The following is a 21,204-nucleotide window of genomic DNA, read 5'->3' as shown; positions in this document are numbered from 1 at the left end:
AAGGCATGGTGACACATCCTTATAATGCTGGTACTAGGATACTGAGGTAGGAAGAGTACAAGTTTCAGGTCAGCCTGGGCTACATATTAAGATCCTGTCTCAAGGGGGAAGAAAATTAGATGGGGGAAGGAGGGAAGAGGTAAAGAGGAAGGGAGGGAGAGAAATAAAACAGAGAATATGATTTCATCTTATTTACCTGGATTTGGACTGCTGGAGACCATGGACATGAACGTCACTGGCAGCAACAGAAGGCAGGAAGAGACAAGAACCTTCATTGTGGCTGTCTGTTGGTGCTCTTGTTGCTTAAAGACTGTGTGGAGTGTCTTCAGTTAGAGACTTTTGATTTCTTGGAATGGCTTGGGTGGGGTAGTGTCTACAATTTAATCCCATGCCAGAGCACCCATTAGAAGGCAAGAACAAGAAGGCGGTGTTGGTGATGTTGGTAACAGATTGGACCAGGTGCTTTACAGGAATGTGGGAGGTAAAACTGGTCAAACAAAAGATATGCAGCACTCTTGAGAATGAAGGAGTGATTGACAGCTTGGCAGTGGTCCTTGACTCCTCAACCCTTACCGTGTTATGATTTTGCTCTTAGCCTTTTTTCCCACTTGAATTTCCTTGTACCTTTTGGCTGTTTATAGCAAGAAACGGGCATTGCAGGCTGGCAGAAGAGAGGCTGGCTGGTGTGTTTCCTCTGTCCATCTGCTTGTAAAGTACCAGCCATGGAAGTAGTACTGCCTGGGCAGTTGCCCTGTCCTCAAAACTGTTGACAGTTCCCTCCAGTTCCCTAACCACATAAAGGGGAAGCAGAGCTGGAATAAGAAGAGGCAGTTCAAGTCGATTGTGGTAGTGTATGTCTGCGATTCCAGCACTGGGGAGGGAGAGGAGGACTTTGAGTTTGATGACAGAACCTATTTGAAAAACAAAAAGGAAGGAAAGAAAGAAAAACTAACAAAAATGAAGGGCTGGTGGCTGGTAAGCTAATGATCTGAGCTCAGTCCCTCAGGACTCACAGGGTGGAAGTAGAGGACTAATAAGTTGTCTTCTGACTTCCATATTCATTTGGTGGCATGCACACTCCCCTCATCCCTAAATTATTAAAAATGGAGGGCTGGGATATAGCTTAGTGATAGACTGCTTGTCTAGCATGTACAAAGCTCTGGGTTTGATTCTTAGCACCACAAAAAGCAAATAAAAACGAAGTAACAACAAACAAACAAACAAAACCAGAGACAGTTATCTTTGTTCCCAAATCCTTCCCTGGAGCAGTGGGGGAAAATTAAGCCTTCTTTTGTTCATCAGGAAGTTGCTATGGTTTAGTTGCTCCAGTCTACAGGATGGGATTTTATTTGTGGAGGATCACCAGAGCTTCAGGTCCGAGGTTTGAGGAGTATGGGAACTATAGGCAAGAAGGAACTCTTGAACTGTGTTTGCCTACATTGGTGGGGATCTTGGCTCCAGTCTCTGGAAATGGCCCAAGGCAAAAGGAGAAAGCTGATAATGCTCACAGTCAACATTAGAGGTGATGATGCCAGCCAGCTTCCTTCAAACATGCAGCTCACAAAGGAAGGGAGTTGTATTTCTGGCTTGCAGTCTGCCCTGCCACTTTGGAGCCTGTGTTGAGATATACATCATGGAATGAGTACATAGTGGAGAACACTGCTCATGTCACAGCAGCCAGGAAGCAAAGAAGACAGTGAGAAACATGAATCTAATATTTCCTTTAAGGGTGTATATACCACCATGATCTAATTATTTTTTCTACCAAACTCTGTCTCCTAAAGGTTCTTCTGACCTCCCAGTAGGTTAGTCACTAAGCCATTAGCTCATAGGCCCTTGGGAAGAATTGAAGATCCAAATTATAACAATCTTGGAACATCAGCACTAAATTTGGTATCTATTCCAGAGACTTTAGGAATGTGTCAAAGAAAGAGGGATTGCTCAACTTGAATGCTGGGTGACATTTCTCAGGGCACAAGGGATAGTGAACAAGGAAGTCTTTCCTAGAGCCTCCAGGGGTGAGGGAGTGTATGAATTTGGTCCTCCAAAAGAAGTGAATTGATAAAATGATTTTTAAAAATAGAATATTAATCTGGAGCTCAGGGTAACTTTGAATTCATAACAATTCTGCTTCTGCCTCCTGCATTTTAAATTCTTTTTGGTCATTTCTCTTCTTCAGTTTGTCCAAGCTCAGTATCATGCTGGAGGGTTGTGTTAGGTAGTGAGCACTCTCCGCAGATTGATAGCTTGATCTTAGTCTGGTAGCTGATGTGGTTTCTTTCTAGAAAGTTCTAAAGACAGTCCCTATTTTCAGGAGACTGATGTCTAATCAGGGGATGGTATGTACTTCATAACCCTGAGATGCAAATGAAGTCACCTTTCTAAGGTAGCAGGTGTTCACTGGGGACTGAAATGGTAATTAGGTAAGGTGTGGATTTTTTAGATTTTTTTTTTTGAGATTTCTTTTTACTTTATGTGATGAGTGTTTCACCTATATGTATGTCTGTGTATCATGTAGTGCCTGAGGAGGCTAGAAGAGGGCATTGGATCCCCTGGGGCAGGAGTTACAGCCACCATGTGGGTGCTGAGAATCAAATCCAGGCCCTCTGGAAAAGCAGCCAGGGCTCTTAACCACTAGGCTATTTCTCTAGACCCCTATTGTTTTTAAATATTTAATTTTAATTTTTAATGTGTGTGTGTGTGTGTGTGTTTGTGCACGTACGCGCGTGCGCTCATGTGGCATATTTGTACAGAAGTTGGAAGAGGTCTGAAGAGAGCATTGGATTCCCTGGAGCTGGAGTTACAATGTGAGCCACCCAGTGTGGATGGTCTTCTGGAATGGCAGCAAGCAATCTTAACCACTGAACCACCTCTGGAAGCTTAAGGAAAATTATAACAAGTTGATTCTGTGCCACTGTGTTAGAAATAAATTTGAATTGATGGATATGTGAATGAATGTGATAAGAACACTCCTTTTAAAGATTTTTTAAATATAATTTATTTATTTGTATTTTATGTACATTGGTGTTTTATATGCGTGTATGTCTGTGTGAGGGTATTAGATTCCCTAGAACAGGAGTTACAGACAGTTGTGAGCTGCCATGTGGGTGCTGGGAGTTGAACCTGAGTCCTCTGGAAGAGTAGCCAGTGCTCTTAACCACTGAGCCATCTCTCCAGCCCCACCCCTTTTTATATTTCAGCTAATAAAATCATTTAAAAATTTTAAATTTTAATTAAAATATAATTATATCATTTACCCTTTCTTTTCTTCCTTTCTTTCTTTCTTTCTTTCTTTCTTTCTTTCTTTCTTTCTTTCTTTCTTTCTTTCTTTCTTTCTCCCTTCCCTTCCCTTCCCTTCTCTTCCCTTCCCTTCCCTTCCCTTTCTTTCTCCATTTTTTGTTTGTATTTTGAGAAAAGGTCTCACTCTGTATGTAGTCCAAGCTAGCCTTGAACTTGGGACTCTGCCTCAGCCTCCTGAGTTCTGGGTTTACAGACACATACACCACTCACTTCATTAGGCAGAACTTGAGCTGGGTCTCACAGGGGAGGTAGAAATTGGGCTGGTAGAGGGCAGAGAGCAGGTGAGTGCAAAGGGTATGTGGGCATAGAGAGTGGATTGGGTGGGGTCTTTGGAAACAGGGCTTGTTGACTCCATTTTTATATTCTCTGAACTTACACAGGGCCTGGCACCATGGAAGTACTCTACAAATATTTGATGAATTGAGCAATAGCTTTCCAACCCCTTAACTTGGTCTGATAAGATAGGAAGTTTGTGAAAATTCAGCCTATTAAAAGAAAGAAAATTTTCCTTTCTTCACATTGAGCTGCCATCCTTCCAGTCTGTGTTGAGGCCACTACAAGATTGAGGAGCTCTCCCTCAGCTCTCCTCAGAATTCTTCAGTCTGTTAGCCCCTGCTCCCCTAGGTCCTGGCTGCCGGTCAGTTCCATCTATCTGATTTCCCCTTTTTTAGACCTGGGATAATGAATACCATAGGCTGGCTGGGTCCTTCAGCTTTGTTAATATGGAACACTCTTAAGACAAATGGAATTTTGAATTGGGTTCCTTCAGTAGCCCAAAGCTCTGAGGGCAGAAAAACATCTGATTTTGTTGCTTCAGTGCCCAGTGGATTGTGAGTTCAACGCCAATCTGTGATATACATAGTGAGTTCTATGATTTTGAACAATTTGGTGCTGGTGAAACACCTAGGTTCCAAGCCGTACTCTAACAATATCACCCATGAAATCATCATGACATTTCATGGGTGGTAAATGGAGGGGCACTTGGAGGGTGTTCTCTGGTACCTGCCAGCTTCAGTGCCTGTCAAGATCAGGACAGGACTGAAGAGAGAGCACAAGATGAGACAGCGCCTCAGAGAGCAAGCGCCTGGGAACTCATACACTTATTTCCTGGCAGTTCAGGCAGGGCTGAATGTCTGAAAACCCGTCATGATGATTTCAAGGGCGATATTGTTAGAGCACGGCTTGGAACCTAGGAGTTCCACTGACACCAAATTGTTGGGAATTATAAAATCTTCACTTTCAGAGCCAGTAAAATGGCTCTTCAGTGAAGGTGCCCATCACTAAGTCTACGGACTAGAGATTGATCCCTGGGACTGGCATGCTGAAAGAAGAGAGCTGACCTGCAAATTGTCCTCTGAGGTCTGCAGGTGCGCATGCGCACCCTACCTGGAACGAATAAAAATGTAATAAAGAAAAAACTTCCTTTTCAAATGTGATGATGCTCTGTGATGTGGGCTGAGCTGTTTTTGACAGTCGGTTGCGGTTAATATGAGTGGTTACCACATCTGTGGCCCTGTCTTAAAAAAAGAAAAAGTTATATGTTAAAGTGCACATCTTACCACATCTGTGATTGGACTTCACCTTTCTACCAGCACCCAGCTCTCCAAGTGAGTTGTTAAGTATGTTTTACCAGTCATGGTCACAAGGTGACAGCACTGCCTCATTGATGTTTCCTAGTGAGCAAATTAGACAGACTGTTAGGATTAAGAAAAGGGTACATTAGGTGACTAGGTCAACAGCGCTCTTCAACCCCCATCCCTGTAGAGTGACAGACTTTTGGTGTGTGTGAAACGCTTGCATTTAGAATTGGAAGACACTTTAGAGAAGAGTTTGTCCAACTTTAATGTGCTTACAAACCACATAATCACCACACAAGGTTACTGTTTAAATACAGGTTCTGATATTTCTAGTGGGACCTGAAAGCCTCCCTCTCCCTCCCTCCCCCTCTCCTTCTCTCCCAACATGCCTGGACTCTTTGCTGCTCTGGTCTTGCTGTGTTGCCTAGACTGGCCCTGGACAACCCCTCCTCCAACTGCTGCTAAGATCTGGTAATGCATCACTGCTGGTTGGTGGATTGCACTTCAGTAACCAGGGTTTAGAATCACTTTAGAGATGAATTTTCATTGCACCTGCTTTGATTTATGGATGAAGTGAGAATGAAGTCTGGAGGGACAATCTAACGTGTCTGTTGTAGTTACAATGACTTTATCATACACCTTCCTCTTTCTTTTTTTAAGACAGGGCCTTAGTGTGTAGCTCTGGCTGCCTTGGAACTCTCTATGTAGATCACAGAGATCGCCTGCCTCTGCCTCCTGAGTGCTGGGATTAAAGGTGTGCACTACCATGCCCTGACTAACATGACTTTTGCTTTTATATCCAGGGTGTGCTTCTAAGTGCTGGTCTCACTCCCATGGTCTCCTCTGTCATGTTCAGCAACTTCTCTTGTTTAGAATTCAGAACTCCTGTTTTCACCTTTGGTCTTCACTCAAGTGCCAGTTGATGACTCCTTTATGTTATTTATTTAGCGGCACTCTTACCCTGCAAGGAAATGTCGACAGAATCCACTAACAAGAGTTTTATTAAGATAAGAGAAAAGGACAGACAAGTGCTCAGGCCTGCGGAAGAGACACGTGTGTGGAGGAGAAGGAAGCCGGCTTATAAAGGCTTATAAAGGCATGGGTACACAGGTCAATGTGGCTACTCCACGCATGCGTGTAGATCACATGGTTGCGTTGCGCACTCTTACGCAACCATGCAAAGCCATGGGGTCCCGGTCACGCAAGACGCCTTGGCCCGGAAATGGCTATTTTAACCCGGAACTGGCTAGGCGGAAGTGTCTAGGTCCGCCAGACATGCACAACCATGGGGGTGTGTTGTGAATCTATCATCCCTGACTCTTCTTTTTTTAAAAAAGAAAAAAAAATTGTGATTGAGTGGGTATGGGGCGACGTTTCTCTCAAAGACTGCTTCTGGCTGAATGGTGGGCGTCGGTTGGCTCTTGGGGGGAAATGGAGAGGGTAGCTTGTCAAGTCCTGGGATGATGGTGGGGGGGTCCTGGAATAAAGTTTTGCCATCCCCTTGTTCTGCAGCTGTCCGTCCATACTATGGCTGGGAACCTTTTGTCTGACAAGATACTGGTGACATAGAAAAAGCTTAGAGAAAAAAGAATCATTATTATTTTATTTTTGGAGTTGGCATTTATCTGAGGTAGACCTGACCTGCCAAGATGGAGACATGTGACATCTGAGGTAGGTCTGGCCTTAGTACTCTGCTTAATTTTTATCTGAGACAAGCCTTATTAGAGGTAGTTTATTTAAGGCACCCGTTTCCTTCATTAGTTTAGCATTTAGGAAACGCAGGTGATCAGTTGCTGAGTATTGAAGAATGATAGATTGTTGTATTACATTATTCCTTACCGCCTGGATATTTTTGATGGTCCTTTTTGCCTCTGGCTCTGTGTGGCCCTAGTTGGGAAAGGAAGGGATGATACTTTATTCCTCTGGAATTGGTGACAAGGCAGTGGATCCTGATGTCCTCTGGAGCTTGAGAGTGAGAGGCCCTGTTTGTTTCACTGTATATGAAGAGAGATTTTTCTGGGATGGAGGTGAGATAAAAGGTTTTAGATGAGACAGGTGGACCCAGTGAGGAAAGCCCTCAAGTTTAGCAGCTGTAGGAGTCACAAGAATTACCTTGAAGGGTCCCTGACACTTAGGGGAAAGGGGTGAAGGGCACTGGCCTGGGGGAAAGAGAAGAACCTGATCCCCTATGTGTATTGGAGGTGGACGATTATTGTCACACGACTGAGGTAATGAACAGTCTGCGTAGCTCCATAGAATAGAACTTAGGTGACATAAAAGGGGAGTTAACAGGCTATCTGGAACAGTTGGAGGGTTGGATAAAAGACCTGGTGTTAGAACTGGCCTTCCATACATTAGTTCAAACGGAGAAATTGAAAGAGGCTTTTTAGGAAGAGCCCTGAGCCTGAGAAGAGCTAGAGGCAATAATCTTACCCAGTCGAGATAAAGTTCCTGTGACATCTTAGTAAGAATCGTCTTTAAAGACTGGTTGGTATGCTCCACCTTTCCTGAGGATTGAGGACAGTATGAGATATGAAAATGCCAAGGAATGTTAAGAGCCTTAGCTAGTGTCTGAGAAGTCTGAGAGGTGAACTCTGGGCCATTGTCAGACTGAAGAGAAGCAGGAACCCCAAATTGAGGAATAATTTCTTTGAGAAGGAGGTCTGCAACTGTCTGAGCCCGCTTATTAGAAACCGGATATGCCTCCACCCAATTTGAAAATGAGTCCACCATCACGAGGAGATATTTAACTTTCCTGACGGTGGGCATATGGGTAAAATCGAGCTGCCAGTCAGTTCCTGGAAGGGAACCTCTAGCCTGGTGGGTGGGAAAAGGCTGACTCCTATACTTGGTATTGGGATCTGTTTTTTGGCAGATCTCACAAGAGGCAGTAATAGTTCTTAAGAACTGTAAGTCCTCAGAGGTGGGCTGCAAGTGAGCTTTTATGAATTGAGACAGAGCAAGATTATTAGGATGAAAGAGCTGGTGTAGATAGGAAAGAATTTGTCTAGTGTCTGGAGTTCCCTGTGAGGGTGTAGGCTGTACTGTATGGATTCCCTGTGGTGGGTGAGGTGAGACTTGGCCCTGGAGGGCCACTGTCCTGGCTGCCTGGTCAGCCCGGTTGTTTCCCCTAGAGATGATAGAGCTATCGGTCTGATGAGACCAGCAGTGGACAATTCCTATAGCCCTGGGGAGGTGGGAAGCCTCCAGCATGGCCATTATTTGGCCTGAGTTAGATATGGATCCCCCTTTTGCTGTAAGAAGGCCACGCTCCCTCCAAATAGCAGCGTGGGACAGGAGGATATGAAAAGCATATTTGGAGTCTGTGTAGACATTTAGAGATTGTCCCTGTACCAATTGGAAGGCATGGTTGAGAGCTATCAGCTCAGCCTGTTCGTTAGTGTTGTGTGTGGGTAATGCCTGTGCCTCTATTATCTCAGTATCTGACACTACGGCATAACCCACTTTATGGGTCCCTTCATATAAAAAGGAGCTGCCATCTGTGTACCAGGTAGAAGTGGCCTGAGGCAATGTGCGCTCCTGTATGTGTGAAGGGTGAGGTAACAGTTCCTCTAAGGTTTCAGTGCAGGAATGAGAAGGAGAATAGTCAGTATTAGGTTGAGGGAGGAAGCTTGAAATATTAAGAGGTGGACAAGTCCGGGAAGTAAGTGTGGCATCCTCTAGTAATGCCACCTGGAGAGAAAGAACCTGGGAAGGAGGTAAAGTTTGTAAGCCTTTATAAGTTAAAAGATGGGACAGATTATGATGAGAAAACACAATAATGGGTGACCCAAAGCTTAGCTTTTTTGATTCCCGAATAAGGAGCTCTGCAGCTGCTAAGGCATGGATGCAAGGTGCCCAGCCCTGACTGGTAAGGTCTAACTTCTTTGACAGATAGGCTACAGGTGCAAAGGAAGGTCCCAGCTGATGCCTTAGAGTTCCCAGGGCAAATCCCTCTTTCTCTGCTACATAGAGGGAGAAGGGATGGGTTAAGTCTGGGAGATGAAGCGCTGGGGCCTGAAGAAGAGCCTGTTGGAACTTTTGGAAAGGTTTAGTGACAGGGTGGAGGAAGGGCTCATGTGGTGAGCCCTGAGGTGCCTCATATAAGGTGCGAGCAAGGAGAGAAAAGGATGGAACCCAAGGCCATAGGAAGCCAGCTATTCCTAGGAAAGACAGAATCTCCTGTTTAGTAGAAGGGACTGTAAGAGACTGAATTAGATGCTTTCTGTCTACAGTAATAGCTTTGTGAGTTGGAGTAATGGATAGACCCAAATAGGTGACCTGGGGAGTTGACAGCTGAACTTTAGAAGGAGATACCCTGTAACCTTGGCTGGATAAGAAATTTAGGAGAGCAGAGGTGTTAGTTTGGCTAACCTGTAAGGATGGGCTACAGAGTAAAGTATCATCTACATACTGTATTAATTTAGAGCCAGGGAGAGACAGAGAAAGCAGGTCAGAGGCCAGAGCTGACCAAATAGGTGTGGACTGTCTCTGAATCCCTGTGGCAGAACAGCCCAGGTCAGCTGTGTGGACCGGTGAGTGTCAGGGTCAGTCAAGGTGAAAGCAAAGATATTTTGAGACTGAGGACTGAGAGGAATAGAAAAGAGGGTGTCTTTGAGATCTAGAACTGAGAAGTGAGAGGTTCCTGAAGGGATAGTGGACAGGAGAGTATAAGGGTTAGGCACTACAGGATGGAGAGGGACCACTGCAGAGTTAATGAGCCGGAGGTCTTGAACCAGGTGGTAGGTTCCATTAGACTTTTTAACTGCAAGTATGGGGGTGTTAAAAGGTGAAGAGGTTAGGCAGAGCAGCTTTTTCCTGAGAAGGTCAGAAATGATAGGCTTAAGTCCTCTTAGGCTCTGGAGTGAGAGAGGGTACTGAGCTTGGTGATATATCTGGTAGGATTTTGTAGCTGGATAATAATAGGCTGATGGTGTCTAGCAATAGAAGGGTTTTGGGTATCCCAGACTTTTGGGTCTACCTGAGAGGCTGGCAAGGGAAAAGAATTGTTAGAGTCAGTAGAGTGAGTGGCTAGGAGAAGGAGGAGGGGAGCTGCTGGTGTGTCTGGGATGAGGCGAATGTGTGGAGCAAAAGAAATGGACGCTCCTACCTTAGCTAGAAGATCCCTTCCCATTAAAGGTACAGGGCAGCTTGGCACCACTAAGAATGTGTGTGTGAGAGGGATGCCTCTGAAAATGCAATTAAGTGGTGGTGTCTGATGAGGCAGGCAAGGCTGTCCCCCAACCCCGACAATAGGGAGACGAGCAGGAGAGGTGGGCCCCCAAAACTCTCTCAGGACAGAGTAGGTAGCTCCGGTGTCCAAAAGGAACGAGATGGGGCGCCCATTTATTTTCATTATTACCCTAGGTTCCCTGTGTGGGATGGGAGTGGCTGGGGCGGGAACTGGGCAGCGTCAGTCCTCGCTGTAGGCCAAGCCTAGAAAGTCAGCTGGAGGGTGGTCTTTGTCTGGTGTTCCTATGTCGCTTGGGACATTAGGACAGTCAGCTGACCAGTGACCCTTTTGGCAACACTTTGGACAAGGCTTTGTTGGTGCCCTTCGTGGGCCGGTGGTGCAAGCCCTGGCCCAATGGCCTTCTTTCCCGCACTTGAAACAGGGACCAGATGGCTTTCGGGAAGCTGGTCAGATGGTGCTTCCCAGCATCTGGCAGTTCCTTTTCTGGCCTTCTCATCTCTCCCATGGTACACCTTAAATGCTATCACCAGCACATCTGCCTGTGGAGTCAGAGGGCCGTTCTCCAAACGTTTAAGTTTATCCCTAATGTTAGGGAAGCTCTGTGAGACAAAGTGGGTCATTAGGAGCTGCCTGACCTCAAGGCTGTCCAGGTCTAAGCTAGTGAACTGAAGTAGAGCCTTGGTGAGCTGCTCTAAGAAGTGAGACGGATTTTTGTCCTTATCCTGAATTACCATTTTTAGTTTTTCATAGTTTACTGGTTTTAGGGCAGCCTTATGGAGGCCTGTCAGGAGACAGGTAATAAACCTATCTCTGGCTAGACAGCCATGCTGGGTGTTATAGTCCCAGTGTGGTTCTTGGTCAGGAACTGCCTCACCTCCTGGGGGATGTGAAAGGTTAGTCTGGTGAATTTCGTCTGCATGGGTCCTTGCCTGTTCCCATACTTGCCTGCGCTCCTCAGGAAGTAAATTATTAGAAAGTGTCATGTATATATCATGAAAGGCGAGACTATAAGATTGAGTTATATATTAAAACTGTTTAATAAAGGAAGCAGAATTAGAAGTATAAGAACCCAGGTTAGTTTCTATCTGAGAGAGTTCTGTGAGAGAGAACGGAACATGAACTTTAATCAGTCCATCCACACCAGCCACCTCTCACAAAGGGAGAACAGTGGAAGGGTTTGGATGGCTGGAACCAGGCAATTTAGCAGTTCGAGAATGGGTGGTAGGAGGAGTGAAGTTTAGAGCTAGGGCAGGGCCTTTGGAACTGGCCGCTGCCGAGGAAGGAGCAGCTTTAGAAGAAGAAGAATCCGGAAGAGGAGCAGAAGGAACAGTTGTTCTAGGAGTTGGAGCTGGAGGTCGAATAGGTGGAGGTTCGTTAGCAGGATCTAGAGTCAGAGATTCCGGAGTCAGAGAATCCTCCGGTTTAGGCATAGCTAGGAGCATATGAGCAGGAGAGAAGGAATCCAGAAGAGACGATTTAGCACTGAGAAAGAAGAAAGCTATGACATAGGGCAACTCTTTCCATTTGCCTGCTCACTGACAGTAATTAGATAACTCCCGTAAAATATCGGGATCTAAGGAGCTGCTCGGCGGCCATTTTTTGTTATTTTCTAAAGCATATTTGGGCCATTTCTTAGTATAGAGATGGATCAGCTTAGGAATCTTTAAGTAAGGCATTAAGCTGAGAGGTTTTAAAGCTTCAAGAAGACAGCCTAAGGGAGAGGAAGGACTAGTAGGGTTGGAAGCCTTGTTTCCCATGTCTGCAGCAGAGAGGCAGAAAAATAAAAAAAATAAAAAAAACAAATGTGATCTGGAGCCAAGGCCCCAGGCATCCCCAAGGCCAAGGATGGATACCGGGCACAGCCTGCTAAATGGCTCATCAGCTGAGAAGCGGGGGCCCCACCGTGTGAGGCAAGGATTCCCTGGGATTCCGGACAGTGTCTACCGCTTCATCAAGCCGGAAGAACGTGTCGCCCTCACACAGCCCCCAGGATGGACCCAACGGCAGTGGTCCAACCTCGAGGAATATCTCAGGCTGCAGACGTGGGAGATGGCTAGAAATTTAGGCCTGTGATAGGGGCCAACCTTAGGCAATAAAGATTGTGGCCGGGGTTTCCCCCAGTTTCAATAATACTTAGTGAGGTGCCAGACTCTCAACGGTCATTCTTACAGATTCAGGAAACTGTTTACACTGGCTGAAAAGTGGGGGACTCACCAATTGGAGAAGCAGTGTTGGATGGAGTTTTGTGCGGCCAGGCTAATGGAGGTGGTCTGTCACGTCTGGAGCAGAGTCCTTGGTTTGTGTGGAGCAGTCCCTGGTTTATGGGTTTCCAGGCGTAGGGTGCCCAGAAGTGCCCACTTAGGCACGGCACCAGATGTTAGTTATTTAGCGGCGCTCTTATCCTGCAAAGAAATGTCACGAAACACGACAGAATCCACTAACAAGAGTTTTATTAAGATAAGAGAAAAGGACAGACAAGTGCTCAGGCCTTCGAAAGAGACGTGTATGGAGGAGAAGAAGGAAACCGGGAATATGGCGCCGGCTTATAAAGGCTGGGTGGCACATGGGTACACAGGTCAATGTGGCTACTCCACGCATGCACGTAGATCACATGGTTGCGTTGCGCGCTCTTACGCAACCATACAAAGCCACGGGGTCCTGGTCACGCAAGACGCCTTGGCCCGGAAATGGCTATTTTGACCCGGAACTGGCTAGGCGGAAGTGTCTAGGTCCGCCAGACATGCACAACCGTGGGGGCGTGTTGTGAATCTATCACTTTACCCAAACCTTCAGTGATTCTTTGGCAATCACAGGCCTTGTTCAAATTTCTCTGCCTAGTTTTCATGGCCCTGTAACATACAGCTCCACTTTAGCAAGCTTACCTAACTTCTGGTTTCTCAATGACATCTTTCTGCCACTGTGATCCCTGCTTCTTCCCCTTTCCTACACTGTGTTCGGTCTTCTTCATTGGCACTGACAACAATGTGGGCTCTAGCGTTAGACACACAGTTTCTGATTCCACGTGCACCATCAGCCTCAATAGATGGATCACATTCCTCTCTAGGATCAGCATCCTCTGCAAAGTAACCCCGTGTGCTGTCTGAGATGAATAAATGGAAAAAAATCAGGCTCCTTCCCTGAGAACTTCGAAGTCAGCATCTACAACAGTGCTTACATCTGTCCTTGTGTCTGTTTCCCTAATCCTACTGTTCAAATGACCAATCCAAAACCCTCCTCTCTCTGGAAACTTTCCCCAGCCATTCCTGACCCACTGACCCCACTCTTTTGTGAATTATTTCACCCACGTATTAGCATCTAGTGTGCCAGCTCTCTCAAGCGACAGTTGAAGGGTATTAGCTAAGTGAGGGGTAATCAAAATTTTCATTTATTTATTTTACATCCTAACTGCAGTTTTCCCTCCTTCCTCTCTCCTCCCAACACCAAACCCCCATCCTCCCCATCCCCATCCACTCCTCCTCTGTTTCTATTCAGAAAAGGGCAGACCTCCCATAGACATTGACAAAACATGGTATATCAAGTTGTAGAAAGACTAAGCACCTCCCCTTGTATTAAGGTTGAGCAAGGTGACCAATATGAGGAATAGGGTCCCAAAAGCCAGTGAAAGAGTCAGAGACAGCCCCTGCTCCCACTGTTAGGAGTTCCACAAGAAGACCAAGCTACACAACTGTCTCATATGTGTAGAGGAACTAGGTCAGTTCCATGCAGGTTCCTGGTTGTCAGTACAGACTCTGAGCTCCTATGAGCCCAGGTTAGTTGATTATGTGGGTTTTCTTGTGATGTTTTTGACCTCTCCAGCTCCTACAATCTTTCCTCCCCATCTTCTGACGGATTCCTCGGGCTCAGCCTAATGTTTGGCTGTGGGTCTATGTCAGTTTTCACCAGTTGCTGGATGAAGCCTCTTTGTTGACTATTGGGCTAGGCACCAATCTATGAGTATAGCAGAATATTCTTAGGTATCATTACATTGAAATTTTGTTTTCTTTTTCCTCCAGTCCTGTTTGGTTCCGTCCTAGGTCTCTGGGCCATCCAGCCTCAGGGTCCTGGCACTCCAGGCAGTGTCAGGGGTGGGCTCACTATTGAGCTGATTTTCTTTTTAGTCTTTTGTGAGGGGTTTAGAGTTATTTTTAATGCTACATCAGCTCCTGCAATCAAGTGTCATTCAGACCCTGGTAGATTGTGAATACCTTAGGGTCAGTTCTCATCGGGTCCTTCTCAATTTTGGTGTTCTCTTTTGCATGCCATGAGATGGTCCCTCTCTGAGAGGGATTGATGAAAACATTTAAGTTATTATCACTTAAAATTTTTTAGCTGGGCATGGTAGTGTAAGACTTTAATTCCTTCACTTGGGAGGCAGACGCAAGTGGATCTCTGTGAGTTCATGAACATCCAGGGCTACATAGTGAGTAAGACCCTGTCTCAAAAAAAGGTTGTGTGTGTTTGTCTGTGCATGTGAATGAAGATGCCTAAGGAGACAAGAGGCATCAGATTCACTGGAGGGGGAATTACAGGCAATTGTGAGCCACCAGATGTGGACTCTGGGAACTGAATCCAGGTCCTTTGCAAGAGCAGCAGGTGCACTTAACTGCTGAACTATTCCTTTAGCCAGGATGAAATTTTTTTTTCCTTTGGAGACAGGGTTTCTCTGTGTAGTTTTGGTGCCTGTCCTGGATCTGTAGACAAGGCTGGTCTCGAACTCACAGAGATTCGATTAAAGGCATGCACCACTACCACCTGGCTCCTGATGAAATTTTTGAATGAAACTCTAAGAAATGCTTTAAGGAAACTGAGCACAGTAAGAACTTAAACACAATGAGAATTTCTTCAACAGTCAGGTGAGCTTATAACAGAATCCTTACTCTCTTGCTTCAGAAGACACTGAGGACAGAACATCAACTGGTGAGCACAGGTTGCTCAAGGGAGGCCCTGTGCCTCTGATCTGGGCTGTATGGATTGTGTTTTCAACCCTAGTCAGAAGCAGTACCTTGGTATGTGAGGTTGGGTGTTTAGAACAGGAGTTGTAGTTCTTTCCTGACAGCGGTGATTACAGCCATTATGTGCCGTGCACTTTCAATGTAGCAAAGATTTCCCTGAGGCCTGGAGAGAAAGAAGAGCAGGAGGATCAGGCTTGCTCAGTGGCTGATCTTCTCTTTTTATTGGACAGCTGTCTCTTCACTCATCACTTTCCCAATCGGGAATTTTGGCCTTTTCTTCTGCCATGGGTCCCACCAAAGTCCATGATGGAAAGAACAGCCTCCTCCAAGCTGTCTTCTGACTTCCACATGCTTGCTGTAGTTTGCTCGCCCCTCTCCCAATAAGTAAGATAAAATAAATAAAATAGAACAATGTTTCCAAGTGATATAGTCATTTTATAGGGGAGAAGTGTTAAGTGCTCCAAGTTTCCCTGAGCAGCAGTGAAAAGCCTGGCCGCCTGGGCTCCTCACAGCTGATCTGGAGGCACAGTGCCATCCCTGTGCTGTCTGGATAAAGTGTACATCTTGAGCTTAATCATGAAGAAATATTAGATGAGCCCAAATTGAGGGTTATTAAAAAAACAAAAACAAACACCTGGTTAATACTCTTCAAAAACATACTTTCAGCAGGTATTGGGGGTAGCATTGAGGAGACAGGTAGGAGGCTTACAAATTCCAGGCCAGCTTAAACTATGTAGTGAGACCTTGTCTTAAGCAAAACCAAAACCAAAATGTTAAGCAGGGCATGGTAGCTCAGGTCTATGATCCCAACACTTGGGAGGTGGGGGTGGGAGGATCAGAAGTTCAAGGCCCACCTGGACGGTGTAGCAAATTTGAGAGGAACCCAGACTAAATGAGACCTGGTCTAAACAACAACTGAAAGGATGAAGGGTGCTGGTTACCGAGTGGAAAGGTCACGGTCACGACAGAACCCAGTATCAGTATTCAGAGCTTTATCTGGAGGAAAAGGTGGGGTGGGGGGAGGGGACCAGGCCTGGTGGAGAGGGGGAGGGGGTGAGAGAGAGAGCAGAGCAGAGAGAGCAGAGCAAGCGTGGGCTCTGCATCTGGCTTTTAAGGGCTCCTGGTACAGAGCTACACCACGCATGCACTGATTGCATGACCACACCTCACGCATGTAGTCGCCCGCACACACTGATGATGTAAGATGCAAGACCCTGAACTGCACATGTGTAGCTGGAGTAAGGGCAAAACTCTAACATTCTAGACTTTTTGCTTATAAAAAAAAAAAGCGAGTGAATAGGAATAGGGGTGTCATTTCTCCCGGAAAAACTGCTTCCAGCTGACTTGGTGGGCATTGGTTGGCTCTTGGTGGGGAGGGAAAGGAGCTTCTGAAGTCGAACTGACCTGTCCAGTTGGATTTAAGCTGGTTTCTGGAGCTTGGGAAAAATTTAAACATGTTAAGAAGCAGCCATGAGAAAATTAGTGACCATTGTAGTGTTTAGTACTCTGCTTATATTGGTTAGTGTTAATGAGAGAGACAGAGAGATTAAAACTTGTTTTTAATTTTCATAACCTGAGATAGGTTTTATCAGAGACAGACTATTTAAGGCACCTGTTTCCTTTACTAGTTTGGCATCCAGGAGACAGGTGATCAATTGTTGAGAGCATTTAACAGTAACAGATGGTTATATTAAAGTCTGTTTTTGTAGAGCCTTTTTGGGTCTGGAGGTGTAAATACCTTTTAGTTGTTGCAGTTTCTTATTTGATGATCTCTGGACTCCAGTTCTGTGGTGATCCTGTAACCATTAGCTGAGCAGTTAATTAGAAGAGGGAACTGGGAAGAGAAAAGCTTGTGGTGCATGAGAACTTGTTTCTGTGGAATTAGGGACAGGGCAGAGATCAGGGCCCTGTCTGTGTGCATGAGGAGGAGAAGCACTGCTGACAGGTCTGGAGTGAGGCACATGGAGGGAGCAATAAAATGAAAGCTCCTACCTTAGCTGGAAAATCTTTTCCCGTTAATTAACCCTGAAAGTGCAATTAAGTCTGGTGAGGTGGGTAAGGCTGTCCCCCTACCCTGACAATAGGGAAATGAGGAGAGGTGAGACCCCAAAACTCCCAGGACTGGGTGAGTGGCTCTGGGTGAGTGGGTGTCCAGAAGAAAAGAAACAGATCACTGCTATCCTGCATTCTGGGTTCCCTGCAAGTGAGCCTGTGGCCAAGCCTAGGTCTACTGGAGGTCCTCGTTTGATGTTCCCATGCCCCTTGGTACCTGGGGGCAGTCAGCTGACCAGCTGTCTTTCTAGGTGGCACTCTGAACAAGGCTCAATTGATGGCCTTGCAGGGCATGCACTATCCTGCGTGCCCCCCCCCACTTAAAACAGGGACCCAGAGGCTTTCGGGAGCCAGCCGGAAACTCGGGCTTTTTTTCTCTCTCCCCTGGTACACCTTAAATGCCACAGATGAAACTTCCACATGTGGGTACAGGAGCCTTGCTCTCTAGATGCTTAAGTTTTAGCCCTTAGGCCAGGGAGGTCTGGGAGACAAGAGAAAGACCTTATTCTGTGTCTTGATTTTTTTTTTCCTGATGTCTTCTGGCTTGAGGACAGCTTTAGGAAGACTCACCAGGAGGCAGGGTATGAACTGATCTCTGGCTAAAGAGCCAGATTACTGTGATCCCCATATGGGTCTTCATTGTAAACTTATTTGCATGGATCCTAGCCTGCTTTCAGACACCTCTGTGCCTCTCAGGGCAGCTTGAGAACGAGTGGGAGGAGTTAAGATGAGTTAAAGCCCAATATTGGAGAACCTGCTCAATATCTGAGAGTGGACAGTGGAGAACAGATAAGAAAAGGTTCTTTGGAGTCAGAGATTCCTTAGGTTTAGGAATGCATGTGGTCAGGAGAAAGAGAGAGAGTCAGAAAGGACTTAGCTTAGGTAAAAGCATGGGGATAAGGTAACTCTTTTCATTTGCCTGTTTGCTGGCAGAAGTTACATAATTCCCGTGAAATATTGGGGTTGAAACAGCCAAATTTACTGGTATCTGGGGATATTTAAGGCATTTGTCAGAAGAGGAATGGAACCACAAGAAGGAAGCCCCTGTCCCATGGCTGCAGCACCAAGAGAGAAAAATAAAAAATTAAATTAACAAACGGGATCCCAAGCTCCTATTTCAAGCATCCTTGAGAAAAGGCAGTCTGTGGACCAGCATTAACAGCACAAATTACCCAAACCGTTGTCACGATAAGGTTAAGGGCTGGGGTGTACGTACTGGAGGACACCCCAGGGGCCTGGACAGCATCCTACAATTTGTCAAGATAGAATGTGTCATGGTACACAGCCAAAGACCCCCCCCCTCCCCAGGGGTCTGGCGCAAGGAATATAGCTCAAGCTGCAGCCGTGGGAAACAGGGGGAGACTCACCAATCTTGGCGGCACATGTGGTATGCAGGTCCAGTGGCTGGGCAAATGAAAGAAGCATATCGGGCAGTTGCAGGTTCTTGGTATAGGTTTCCGACATCGCTCAGCCCCGGACTCAGAGTGAGTGGAATTTCCTATCCAAGTCATGGCACCAATAAGGGCAGAATTCTAACAACTCCCCCCACCTCCCTGCAACAGCAACAATAAAAACCTAACCCAAAAAAACTGACCAACTAGATTAACCTAAAATCTTATAAACTCCCAAAGGTTAGCTGGACAACTTCCAAGTCCAGCCTTAGCTTCACAGCGATTTGCAGGCCAGCCTGGGCTACAAAAGGAGACCTTGTTTCAAAAGAAACCAAACAACAGTAGAACCAAAAATCAAAATGTTATGGTCATGAAGACAAAAATTCTGAAGAACTCTTTCACATTAGAGAAGACTAAGGGGATTGGGGATGAAGCTCTGAGATAGAACACTTCCCTAGAATGTGCCAGACCTTGGATCCAATCACCAGGACTGTGAAGCCAGAAACCAAACTGAAACAAAAATACCCACTACTAAAAATAGCCATAAAAGAAACAAAACAATTAAATGCAATGTCTAATTGTAGCAATAACGCCTGCACTACCACCACCCATTCACCATGTCCAAGCAAGGTGCTATGGATCGAAAAACAGAGACAAAAGACAGTGGGTCATTCACCACAGCAGAATGCCAATGCCATTTATTGAAAGAGGGAAGAAACCTTAAATACAGGCTTACAGCACAATGGGAGATCCCCAGAGGGCAGAAGTTCACTACTGATGTTTACAATCTTGCATCTAAGCTGTTAGCGCCCAATATGCAGGATACACAAACAAGGAACTTCCCTTAAGCATTCAGGAGGGTGGAAAATGGCAGGGAATCAGCATAGGGAGGACATCTGGTCAAGGTCGGCAAGCAGGCAACAGCTACTCAAATTGGGAGGAGGCTAGGGCCCTACAGGTCCCCCCTTTTTACTAAAAAATGAGCTTCTGCCTGCATGGGCCGTCAGCAGGTCACCTTACCCGTCAAGGAGACACCTACCCAGGCCACACAAGTGCTCTTTCTTAGGTTGGTGAGTGCCTCCCAAGCATTACCTATCTCTGAATACTCATTATCATACAGGCTCAACCACGTGGGCTGTAGAGTAAACTGTTGCCAAAGATCTCAAAGTGGTGCTGGGCTTGACACAGAAAAGACCAACAGAAGTCCTATCCCACCCATAGCCAGGAGGCTAATGGCAATTGAGCCATTCCCTTCCTTCGAGCCTTATGCAAATTGGAGTCCTCATAAGATGGTATCCCAAAAGCAAATGGAACTTGAGTTTTATAAATTTTAAAGCCAATCGAAATGTATATAACTACTGAATTAAATTTATCATGCCCAATAGAATGAAAGATTAACTAACTGTGGTAACTGCTTTTGCTGCCAGGGTCTCCACTGTGCTAGCTGTAGTAAGCAACTATGAAATGGTAATCCCAGAAACAGTAGCAGCAGTGGCTACCACCGCTATAACAGCAACAAGGCAGCAGCAATGTCAAGTTCTCTTCTGGAGTGTGCGAGCAGCCACTGGCATGGATACAACTCCAGGAACATGACCCACCAAGGCCCATATTTCTTGATCCCAGCATGACTTAAGCTGGCAGCTCTGCAAAAGAACAACTAAGAACCATAAAGAAAAAAACAGACAGCAAACAAGGAGCAGAACTAAAGGTCTCAATAATGGCTACATTCAGGCTCACAAATTTTAAAGGTATCTTCATAGGAGGCTAGATGAATTTCAGGAGGCCATTAAATGTTGCACAGAGCCACTCCTGAAAAGTAGATACTACACCAGCTTGAAGAGGATTGCAAAATGTGAAAAGGCTTAGCTGGCATGCTACTGTTAACAAATGCAGGTCAGTGACCTTCAGGGTTATCCTTAATCTCCAAGGTGTCTGGGTGACACATTCTCAAACATACTTGAAAGAGCAGTTACCATACATTACCTTCTGAAGAATCCAACCACATGGCTACAGTTCCTAGACTTACATTAATGCTTGCCAAGGCTAGCAGTATTGGGCTCTCAGTCCCCATTGGCATCAGAAGGGGAGAGTTCTTCACGAAGGCCCAATAGGTCTCTGCCATGTTGGGATTCAGCAACAGCCACAGGGTGCACACAGTACTCAGGAACCCAAAGAGGAACCTCATCGTCCTGCGGAAAGACACAAACAGATCCCCGGGCCCACACCAACACCGGATTGGGTCCCCTCCAAGTGCCAGTAGAAAGATCCTTCCATTGCACCAGAGGATGGCTTTGCAACAGGAGCCCTCCAGTGCTTATCTGCAGCAGATACTCCAGCAGAATCCACCAATAAAAAATTTAAAATATATAAAACAAGGGAAAGAATAGAATAGAGGAGAGATGAACCCCTAGCTTTTTCTTTTTACTTTAGCAATATATGTTTTTAAGGTATGATGGCAGCATTCTACTATAGCCTGTCCTTGAGGATTATAAGGAATATCAGTCTTATTAACAATAGAAAAATCTTGGCAGAATTTTGAAAATCCCGTACTGCTGTAGGTGGGACCATTATCAGTCTTTATGCATTTTGGCACTCCCATGTAAGCAAAAGCATGAAGACAATGATTCTTTACATCTTTAACCTTTCCCCCTGAATGGGCAGAAGCAAAAATTAGAGAGGAATATGTATCAATAGACACATGGACATATTGTAATTTTCCAAAGGAAGGCACGTGTGTG

Source organism: Peromyscus eremicus, chromosome 1 (genome assembly GCF_949786415.1).
Source record: "Peromyscus eremicus chromosome 1, PerEre_H2_v1, whole genome shotgun sequence".
Taxonomy (NCBI): Eukaryota; Metazoa; Chordata; class Mammalia; order Rodentia; family Cricetidae; genus Peromyscus; species Peromyscus eremicus.
The sequence above is the reverse complement of the archived record's forward strand: the minus strand, read 5'-3'. Positions refer to the sequence as shown.